The sequence below is a fragment of the Ranitomeya variabilis genome, chromosome 7, assembly GCF_051348905.1.
Source record: "Ranitomeya variabilis isolate aRanVar5 chromosome 7, aRanVar5.hap1, whole genome shotgun sequence".
NCBI lineage: Eukaryota > Metazoa > Chordata > Amphibia > Anura > Dendrobatidae > Ranitomeya > Ranitomeya variabilis.
In genome coordinates, this window is record NC_135238.1 from 5866809 (window position 1) to 5879053 (window position 12245).

Below are 12245 nucleotides of genomic sequence, written 5' to 3' on the forward strand. Positions count from 1 at the left end.
ACATACCAACAACAGTGTGTGGCAACCTTGTGAAGACTTACAGAAAACGTTTGACCTCTGTCATTGCCAACAAAGGATATATTACAAAGTATTGAGATGAAATTTTGTTTCTGAACAAATACTTATTTTCCACCATAATATGCAAATAAAATGATAAAAAAACAGACAATGTGATTTTCTGGATTTTTTTTTCTCAGTTTGTCTCCCATAGTTGAGGTCTACCTATGATGTAAATTACAGACGCCTCTCATCTTTTTAAGTGGTGGAACCTGCACTATTGCTGACTGACTAAATACTTTTTTGCCCCACTGTACAACTGAACATGAGGTTCTTAGTTTAACATTCTGATCAGACTGTAAGAAGCCCACTGCCATGTCACAGCGAACCTCTCAGTGGGTCCTAACTTTTATTGCCTTAAAGGAGCGGAGTTGTGCACTAACCACATCCAAAGTGGAAATATACCAGCAGGGGGGCGGCCTGGTGCCGCACAGCACACTGCTGAGAGCAGTAACGTCTTCTCACTATCCAGATTCACCATACAATGTGTACTGTATTTCCAGCCTCTTATTTCATACAGGTCCTTACAGATTGGCTGCATTGTACCATATTATGTTATAGTTTCAAGGCATTATGAGGAAGACCACAGATGTCCACCGAAGGAGAAGCTAAAGAAAATAAGTAATAAGACGGATCAGAAGCATCGTACATCCAATATACAATGAAGAAAAACCACAGATGTTCACCGAAGGAGAAGCCAAAGAAAACAAGTAATAAGATAGATCAGAAGCATCGTACATCCAATATACAATGAAGAAAGACCACAGATATCTACCGAAGGAGAAGCCAAAGAAAACAAGTAATAAGACGGATCAGAAGCATCGTACATCCAATATACAATGAAGAAAGACCACAGATGTCCACCGAAGGAGAAGCCAAAGAAAACAAGTAATAAGACAGATCGGAAGCATCGTACATCCAATATACAATGAAGAAAAACCACAGATGTCCACCGAAGGAGAAGCCAAAGAAAACAAGTAATAAGATGGATCGGAAGCTTCGTACATCCAATATACAATAAAGAAAAACCACAGATGTTCACCGAAGGAGAAGCCAAAGAAAACAAGTAATAAGACGGATCAGAAGCATCGTACATCCAATATACAATGAAGAAAAACCACAGATGTTCACCGAAGGAGAAGCCAGAGAAAACAAGTGATAAGACAGATCGGAAGCATCGCATATCCAATATACAATGAAGAAAAACCACAGATGTTCATCGAAGGAGAAGCCAAAGAAAGCAAGTAATAAGACAGATTGGAAGCATCATACATCCAATATACAATGAAGAAAAACCACAATTGTCTACCGAAGGAGAAGGGTTGTGAACTCCGTTTTCAGGCTCCCTCTTGTGGTCACAGATGGTATTTTGTGACTTTGGTTTTTTGGCTCCCCCTGGTGGTTTGGTTTACTATCCTGCGGGTCTGGCTGGATCAGCTGCCTCGTTATTCACCAGGGAGGCTCCTATTTAGCTCTGCTTCACTTCCACTTGTTGCCGGCTGTCAATGTATTCAGTGCTATTCTGATTACTCCTGATTATCTCGTTTTCTGCCTCTTCAGGATAAGCTAAGTTCTGTTTGAATATTTTTTGCTCATCTGCCTGCAATATTATTTCTGTGTATGATGAGTCTAGTCCAGCTTGCTAATATGTGATTTCTTGTTGCTGGTAAGCTCTGGGGTACGGAGTTGCTTCCCTCGCACCGTTAGTTGGTGCGGGGGCTCGAGCAATCTCTGCGTGGATATTTTGAATAGGGTTTTGTATTGACCGCACAGTTCCCTTCCTATTTTCTGCTATCTAGTATTAGCGGGCCTCATTTGCTAAATCTAATTTCATCTCTGCGTTTGTGCTTTCCCCTTAACTCACCGTTAATATTTGTGGGGGGCTATTCTATATCTTTGGGGTCATTCCACCAAGGCAAGAGAGGACTTTCTTTCCCTCCAGGAATAGTCAGTTTCTCAGGCCGTGAAGAGACGTCTAGGATTTTCAGGTAACGTTCCACGGCTACCTATAGTTGTGTGCGGATAGGATCAGGTTGCGGTCAATCTAATTACCACTTCCCCAGAGCTAGTCGTCTGTTCAGTTACTTAGCTAGTCCGACCTGCGATCCTTGCCACTAGGATCATAACAGTACAGCCGGCCAGTAAAGTGTTAATTGCATGGCAGAAGCAGGAGAAAAGAAGCTTGGAGAAATTTTTTTTTTTTTTTTTTTTTTTGCTGCCGTGTGTCTAGCTGCTGTGTGTCTGGCTTCTCTCCTCCTCTTAATCTTGGTGTGGCTCTGAGTTCAGCTGCTGATATGGATATCCAGAGTTTAGCCTCCAGTGTAGATCATCTTGCTGCAAGGGTACAAAGTATTCAGGATTTTGTTGTGCACAGTCCTATGTCAGAGCCTAGAATACCTATTCCGGAGCTGTTTTCTGGAGATAGATCTAGGTTCCTGAATTTTAAGAACAATTGCAAATTGTTTCTTTCTTTGAAACCTCGTTCCTCTGGGGATTCTGTTCAGCAAGTTAAGATTATTATTTCTTTCTTGCGTGGCGATCCTCAAGATTGGGCTTTCGCATTGGCTCCAGGGGATCCTGCATTGCTCAGTGTGGATGCGTTTTTTCTGGCCCTTGGATTGCTCTATGAGGAACCTAATCTTGAGAACCAGGCTGAAAAAGCGTTGTTGGCCCTCTCTCAGGGGCAAGATGATGCAGAGGTGTACTGCCAGAAATTTCGGAAATGGTCGGTGCTTACTCAATGGAATGAGTGTGCCCTGGCTGCAAATTTCAGAAAAGGTCTTTCTGAAGCCATTAAGAATGTCATGGTTAGGTTCCCTACGCCTGCAGGTCTGAATGAGTCAATGACTCTGGCCATTCAGATTGATCGGCGTTTGCGGGAGCGCAAACCTGCGCACCATTTGGCGGTGTCTTCTGAACAGACACCTGAGTCTATGCAATGTTATAGAATTGTGACCAGAAGTGAACGGCAAAATTATAGACAGCAAAATGGGTTGTGCTTTTACTGTGGTGACTCAGCTCATGTTATCTCAGCATGCTCTAAACGCACAAAAAAGATTGATAAATCTGTCACCATCGGTACTTTACAGCCTAAGTTTATTTTGTCTGTTACCCTGATTTGTTCCCTGTCATCTTACCCGGTTATGGCTTTTGTGGATTCAGGTGCTGCCCTGAGTCTGATGGATTTGTCATTTGCCAGGCGCTGTGGTTTTGTTTTGGAGCCTTTAAAATTCCCTATTCCACTAAGGGGAATTGATGCTACACCACTGGCTACGAATAAACCTCAGTACTGGACACAAGTGACCATGTGCATGACTCCTGTTCATCAGGAGGTGATTCGCTTTCTTGTACTGCATAATTTGCATGATGTTGTCGTGTTGGGCCTGCCATGGTTGCAGACTCATAATCCAGTCCTGGATTGGAAAGCAATGTCTGTGTCAAGTTGGGGTTGTCAGGGAATTCATGGCGACACTCCTGTGGTGTCAATTGCTTCACCCACTCCTTCTGAAGTCCCTACGTTTTTGTCGGATTACCAGGATGTATTTGATGAGCCCAAACTCAGTTCTCTACCTCCTCATAGGGATTGTGATTGTGCTATAAATTTGATTCCTGGTAGTAAGTTTCCTAAGGGACGACTTTTCAATTTGTCAGTGCCGGAGCATGCTGCTATTCGGAGTTATATAAAGGAGTCTTTGGAGAAAGGACTTATTCGCCCGTCCTCCTCCTCTCTTGGTGCGGGGTTCTTTTTTTTGGCTAAGAAGGATGGTTCCCTGAGACCTTGTATTGATTATCGCCTTCTAAACAAAATCACGGTCAAATTTCAGTATCCTTTGCCATTGTTATCTGATCTGTTTGCTCGCATTAGGGGGTCTAGTTGGTTCACCAAGATAGATCTTCGTGGTGCGTATTACCTTGTGCGTATTAAACAGGGTGATGAATGGAAAACTGCATTTAATACGCCCGAAGGCCATTTTGAGTACTTGGTGATGCCTTTTGGACTTTCTAACGCTCCTTCTGTCTTTCAGTCCTTTATGCACGACATCTTCCGCGAATATCTGGATAAATTTATGATTGTGTATCTGGATGATATTCTGTTTTTTTCGGATGATTGGGAGTCCCATGTTAAGCAGGTCAGGATGGTGTTTCAGGTCCTGCGTGCCAATGCTTTATTTGTGAAGGGCTCAAAATGTCTTTTTGGAGTCCAGAAGGTTTCTTTTTTGGGTTTCATTTTTACTCCTTCTGCTATTGAGATGGACCCAATCAAGGTTCAGGCTATTCATGACTGGACTCAGCCTACATCTGTTAAGAGTCTTCAGAAGTTCTTGGGTTTTGCTAATTTTTACCGTCGCTTCATCGCTAATTTTTCTGGTGTTGTTAAGCCATTGACGGATTTGACCAAGAAGGGTTCTGATGTTACTAATTGGTCTCCTGCGGCTGTGGAGGCCTTTCGGGAGCTGAAGCGCCGGTTTTCTTCGGCTCCGGTCTTATGTCAGCCAGACGTCTCCCTTCCTTTCCAGGTCGAGGTTGATGCTTCTGAGATTGGAGCGGGGGCTGTTTTGTCGCAGAGAAGCTCTGATGGCTCTGTGATGAAGCCATGTGCTTTCTTTTCAAGAAAGTTTTCGCCTGCCGAGCGGAATTATGATGTTGGTAATCGGGAGTTGTTGGCTATGAAGTGGGCATTTGAGGAGTGGCGACATTGGCTCGAGGGAGCTAAGCATCGTGTGGTGGTCTTGACTGATCACAAGAATTTGATTTATCTCGAGTCGGCCAAGTGGCTGAATCCTAGACAGGCTCGTTGGTCGTTGTTTTTCTCTCGTTTTGATTTCGTGGTCTCATACCTGCCTGGTTTGAAGAATGTGAAGGCTGATGCTCTTTCTAGGAGTTTTGTGCCTGACTCTCCTGGCAATTCAGAGCCAGCTGGTATCCTCAGAGAAGGGGTGATTTTGTCTGCCATCTCCCCAGATTTGCGACGAGTGCTGCAGGAGTTTCAGGCGAATAGACCTGACCGTTGTCCACCGAAGAGACTGTTTGTCCCGGATAGATGGACCAGCAGAGTTATTTCCGAGGTTCATTCTTCGGTGTTGGCAGGCCATCCTGGGATTTTTGGTACCGGAGATTTGGTGGCTAGGTCCTTCTGGTGGCCTTCCTTGTCGTGGGATGTGCGTTCCTTTGTGCAGTCTTGTGGAATTTGTGCTCGGGCTAAGCCTTGCTGTTCTTGTGCCAGTGGCTTGTTGTTACCTTTGCCTGTCCCGAATAGGCCTTGGACGCACATTTCCATGGATTTTATTTCAGATCTCCCTGTCTCTCAGAGAATGTCTGTCATTTGGGTGGTGTGTGATCGTTTTTCTAAGATGGTCCATTTGGTGCCCTTGCCTAAGTTGCCTTCCTCCTCCGAGTTGGTTCCTCTGTTTTTTCAAAATGTGGTTCGTTTGCACGGGATCCCTGAAAATATTGTTTCCGACAGAGGATCCCAGTTTGTGTCTAGATTTTGGCGGACCTTTTGTGCTAAGATGGGCATTAATTTGTCTTTTTCATCGGCCTTCCATCCTCAGACGAATGGCCAAACCGAGCGCACTAATCAGACTTTGGAAACCTATTTAAGATGTTTTGTTTCTGCTGATCAGGACGACTGGGTGACTTTTTTGCCATTGGCCGAGTTTGCCCTTAATAATCGGGCTAGTTCTGCTACTTTGGTTTCGCCTTTTTTTTGTAATTCAGGGTTTCATCCTCATTTTTCCTCGGGTCAGGTGGAGCCTTCTGACTGTCCTGGAGTGGATGTTGTGGTGGATAGGTTGCATCAGATTTGGAATCATGTGGTGGACAATTTGAAGCTGTCACAAGAGAAGGCTCAGCGCTTTGCCAACCGCCGTCGCTGTGTGGGTCCCCGACTTCGCGTTGGGGACTTGGTGTGGTTGTCTTCTCGCTTTGTTCCTATGAAGGTCTCCTCTCCTAAGTTTAAGCCTCGGTTTATCGGTCCTTATAAGATTTTGGAAGTCCTTAACCCTGTGTCTTTTCGTTTGGACCTCCCGGCATCGTTTGCTATTCATAATGTGTTCCATTGGTCGTTGTTGCGGAGGTATGTGGTGCCTGTGGTTCCTTCGGTTGTGCCTCCTGCCCCTGTGCTGGTTGAGGGAGAATTGGAATACGTGGTGGAGAAGATCTTGGATTCTCGTATTTCTAGACGGAGGCTTCAGTATTTGGTTAAGTGGAAAGGCTATGGTCAGGAGGATAATTCCTGGGTTGTCGCCTCTGATGTTCATGCGGCCGATTTGGTTCGTGCCTTCCATGTGGCTCACCCTGATCGCCCTGGGGTTTTTGATGAGGGTTCGGTGACCCCTCCTCAAGGGGGGGGGGGGTACTGTTGTGAACTCCGATTTCAGGCTCCCTCTTGTGGTCACAGATGGTATTGTGTGACTTTGGTTTTTTGGCTCCCCCTGGTGGTTTGGTTTATTATCCTGCGGGTCTGGCTGGATCAGCTGCCTCGTTATTCACCAGGGAGGCTCCTATTTAGCTCTGCTTCACTTCCACTTGTTGCCGGCTGTCAATGTATTCAGTGCTATTCTGATTACTCCTGATTATCTCGTTTTCTGCCTCTTCAGGATAAGCTAAGTTCTGTTTGAATATTTTTTGCTCATCTGCCTGCAATATGATTTCTGTGTATGATGAGTCTAGTCCAGCTTGCTAACATGTGATTTCTTTTTGCTGGTAAGCTCTGGGGTACGGAGTTGCTTCCCCCGCACCGTTAGTTGGTGCGGGGGCTCGAGCAATCTCTGCGTGGATATTTTGAATAGGGTTTTTTATTGACCGCACAGTTCCCTTCCTATTTTCTACTATCTAGTATTAGCGGGCCTCATTTGCTAAATCTAATTTCATCTCTGCGTTTGTGCTTTCCCCTTAACTCACCGTTAATATTTGTGGGGGGCTATTCTGTATCTTTGGGGTCATTCCACCGAGGGAAGAGAGGACTTTCTTTCCCTCCAGGAATAGTCAGTTTCTCAGGCCGTGAAGAGACGTCTAGGATTTTCAGGTAACGTTCCACGGCTACCTATAGTTGTTTGCGGATAGGATCAGGTTGCAGTCAATCTAGTTACCACTTCCCCAGAGCTAGTTGTCTGTTCAGTTACTTAGCTAGTCCAACCTGCGATCCTTGCCACTAGGATCATAACAGAGAAGCCAAATAAAACAAGTAATAAGATAGATCAGAAGCATCATACATCCAATATACAGTGAAGAAAGACCACAGATGTCCACCAAAGGAGAAGCCAAAGAAAACAAGTAATAAGACAGATCAGAAGCATCGTATATCCAATATACAATGAAGAAAAACCACAGATGTCTACCGAAGGAGAAGCCAAAGAAAACAAGTAATAAGACGGATCAGAATCATCATACATCCAATATACAATGAAAAAAGACCACAGATATCTACCGAAGGAGAAGCCAAAGAAAACAAGTAATAAGACGGATCAGAATCATCGTACATCCAATATACAATGAAGAAAGACCACAGATGTCCACCAAAGGAGAAGCCAAAGAAAACAAGTAATAAGACGGATCAGAATCATCATACATCCAATATACAATGAAAAAAGACCACAGATATCTACCGAAGGAGAAGCCAAAGAAAACAAGTAATAAGACGGATCAGAATCATCATACATCCAATATACAATGAAGAAAGACCACAGATGTCCACCGAAGGAGAAGCCAAAGAAAACAGGTAATAAGACGGATCGGAAGCATCGGATATCCAATATACAATGAAGAAAGACCACAGATGTCTACCGAAGGAGAAGCCAAAGAAAACACGTAATAAGACGGATCGGAAGCATCGTACATCCAATATACAATGAAGAAAAACCACAGATGTTCACCGAAGGAGAAGATAAAGAAAACAAGTAATAAGACGGATCAGAATCATCGTACATCCAATATACAATGAAGAAAGACCACAGATATCTACCGAAGGAGAAGCCAAAGAAAACAAGTAATAAGACGGATCGGAAGCATCGCACATCCAATATACAATGAAGAAAGACCACAGATGTTCACCAAACGAGAAGCCAAAGAAAACAAGTAATAAGACAGATCAGAAGCATCATACACCAATATACAATGAAGAAAAACCACAGATGTCCACCGAAGGAGAAGCCAAAGAAAACAGGTAATAAGATGACTAAAAACTAAGATTAAACCAGAAAAAAGTGCTGTACTAAGTTGCTGCCGGTGATGGTTTGGGACAGTTGTAGATTTCAACTTTTGGTAAAATTGTTCATCCCTCCTACATTGTGGGAGAAGGACTTGTGACTTACAGGCAGCCACCATCAACATCACAACAAGAAGGAGGATTACAGAAGACCCAAACAGAACCAACGTCATACTGTACAGACTAGAGAGGAGCTACTATGCATATCTACAATCTGTCCACTCCACAGAATCCCGGGTGGCTGTTGCATACTCCAACAATAAGAATCAAAAACTAAAAGAAAGAAACAAGAGTAATAAAAAAAAAAAGATTTCATGAACAAAATTTATTCATCCAATCAAAAAATCTGCCTGAAAGGAAAAGGGTCAACAGCATAATGACATGAAGATACTGAAGACAAAATCAAACATAGTAATACAATCAGACCCATAAAATAACAGAAACAGATAATAGATAGATATGAGATAATAGCTGTGATCAATAGATAATAATAACAAATTTAGGATAAATGGAGCAATACACTTTTTGTCAGAAAATATTGATTTTTCTCAATAATCTGCTTTTTAATTTAGGATTTCCAGTAATTAGCATTAAAGCATCAGCTGTGGGGTTAATCAGGACCAATTAATGGAAGATTCCATCTAATATGGAGCCAAGCCTTCCCGCAAACACAAAAAAGCCACTGATGGCAATGTGGAGAGTGACATTGAGGAGGGTCTGCAGGACCATGACCCTGACTGCCCGTACATAACCCTTGACCTGAGGACGGGAGGTGACCTCTGATCTGTTCCTCTTGATCCTCCACACGTGTCTCAAGAGAGTTGTCACACTGAGACCAATACAGGTGACAGTCACAAGCAAAGGAACCCCGCAACCGAGAAGCAGATTAAAAGCCACGTAAGGAGACCTTACATCAAAATGGTATCTGGTCTCATTATGAACCGTAGTGTTTTCTGCCATCCAGTTAATAGGCAGATTAATGAGAAATATCACAACTAATGATATTCCGATTATCTGCGCAATGGAACCGGAGAAGCGGCTCTTCAACCAGGTGAAGTGACGATGAGAGCAGCTCACCAGCTTAAAGCAGTAATAGCTGGAAAGCCAAGCAGTATTCCAGAAATGGAGATAAGTCAGGAACTGGGAGAAGATACAGATATGCAGGAGGTACAGCTGGATGGCTGGAACGTCAAAGAAGAAGAACAATATAAAGAGTATGAGGGGGAAGAACATCTGCATGGTCAGGTTGGTCAGAGCAATGGAGAGAAGTATCTGATCACAAAAGCTGAAACTTTGCCTCCTCCTCCAGTCTCCATAGTAGATGGAGATGATCATGGAGTTTAGAGCGGTTCCCAGAGTAAATGTGATGACCATCAAGATAATTTTCCACAAATCTACAGACTGGAACATTTCTGTGGTGTTCTGGACAGTGGTAGAGTCAGCTCAGCTCACATCTGCTGAGTCTGGTTTTCTTCCAGCTATAAATAGTCATACAAAAACCTGAAATAAGCAAATTTGAGACATATCCAATATCCGAGGAAGCCTTGTGCCAAGATCTTGTGATAAGCAAATTTCTGTCCTGTGATCGTCCTGGCCTGGAGAAATGTCTGTGCATATGGATCTGCCTGCATCTAACAGAGGATCGTCTGCACTGTGTGAGCAGGACAAGGTCGGAAAAATGTTCATGTCAACAAGAGTTTTCAATGGGAAATGTTCACATTCAACTATTGGTCGACCAAAAATGGCAAGTTTTTCAAGTGTAATCTGCTTCAGGAACCTCAGTTTTGAAAAATGTTGAAACGTTTTGGAAAAATTTTATTTTCTAAAGGGTTTTTAAATTGATATGCCATATTAACCTCATCAGGTGATTGTCTAAACATCTCCTGAAAAAAATATTTTAAAAGGTACAGATGGGAACGAAAAATGAAAATATATGTACTATAGAAATTAATTGCATAAGTTTTTCAAAATATTTATTGAAGAAATTTTGGGAAGATCAGCTTTAAAAAAAAGGCCTCAAAAATGTTGTGTGAACTTGGCCTTAATGAACAAAAACATTGACTAGTCAGTGGTGTGAGAGCAGGATGTATCACTACTATCTATCCTGACTCTGTTGTGCATATTCTACATATGTTGTGTCCTGCAAGATGGAGTTTGAGCCAGTGTGTGTGTGAGATAACAGAAGTCCCTCAGGAATGTCTTTGTGTAATGGACTTAGACAAAACATATGAAAGTGAGAGAAAACGAAACTTAAGGAGAGGAAACACACCTAACTTTTCAGCTGGGTGTAGACAGAATCACCTTTAGCCAGAGGCGTAGCTAGGGTTTTGGTTTAGGGGGTGCGAAGCTTCTGAGTGGACCCCTAACCAGGTAACTTTGATTACAGCTGGGTGAGGCACTCTAATACTGTAGGAGAACCTCAGCTGATGACCATGCTGTTACTGAAGATAATCTCTATATAAAGACTTACATAGATATTACCGCCATATGGTCAGTGGTAGATACCAGCCCTACGGAGCATATAACAGATCACTGCACAGTTACAGATAATGACTTACCGCTGACGTTCTTTCTGATGGAATCGTTCACTTTTCCAGTCTTTTCCATCTGGCCCAGACCGACATGACAACTTCTTCCAACAACGATTCATCTGCAGAGAATACAACAAAGACACGTTTCACTTCTCATATTCCAGCCCCATCAGCATCTATTCCCAACCTGCAGAAACTCCTCATCCTGCCGATACCCCAATGCTGCTGCCGTATGTGTCCCTATTACTGAACCTGCTGTGTGGTTCTCTGTGCCTTCTAAATTCTAAAGCCCCCTCTATAATATAGTAATGCTGGGTGCAAGTGCCCTAGAGAACTGTGCCCATATTTTGCCCCTAGAAAGTAATAATGCCCTGTGTGCCCCTTTGATAGTCACAATAAACTGAGTTCCCCTATAACAATAAGTGCCCACTTTACATTTAATAATGTCCCAAGTCTCCCCCCTGTACAGCTCCCCTATACACAGTATGATGTTCTCTTACAGACAGTATCATGCCCCCTCACTGTATAGTACCACCCACACAGTATACTGACCCCTTAGTAGCCCCCAAACTGTTTGATGGCTAGAACACTGTATGATGGACCTCTCATAAAGAGAGATCTGCTTTGATGCTCAATGTATCAGCGTGGCTCTTCCGTGCACATATTTGAATTTCAGAATTTAAATTGGTACAGGCACAACACCTCAGAACGTCCCATATTATGTGGCGAAGTGGTATAAGTTAAAGCAGTGTTTCTCATCTCCAGTCCTCAAGACCCCACAACAGGTCATGTTTTCAGGATTTCCTTAGTATTGCACAGGTGATAATTTCATTACCTGCTCATGCATTAATTCCATCGCCTATGCAATACTAAGGAAATCCTGAAAACATGACCTATTGTGGGGTCTTGAGGACTGGAGTTGAGAAACACTGAGTTAAAGGAAACCTTTCACCTCGGAATACCTGCATACATAGGGTAAATTTGCAGGTAAATAGAGTTACAATACTTACTGAAGCGCACCTACCGGGACAAATTGAACTGATTTCAGTCATTGGGGTGGTAACGGAGTGGCTACAGTCAGTAGTCTCCACATCGCTCACTATGCCATAAGCACGCTCAGGCACTTTTACAGCTGGTACTGTATCATGCCTGTACACTGACTGAATGACTGAAAGCCAGCAGCTTCTGGAAGGACATTTTTTTAGGTATATCTTATTGTGAAAAATGTATCACTTCTGTTTGATTACCTAATTTTAGAAAAGTGAAAATGGGCAGTAGTGATGTAAGGAGGAAGACCGGACTGCGGATACCTGTGCCAGACCGAGTCTGGAACTGCTGAGGCTGCATCCCATGTTGTCCAGGGAAAGGCAAAAAGGCCCGGACAGGTTCCGTGACCTGGAAGCTGGTGACGCGGTTATAAGAAAAAGCGAACGCAGCAGCATCGGGCAGTT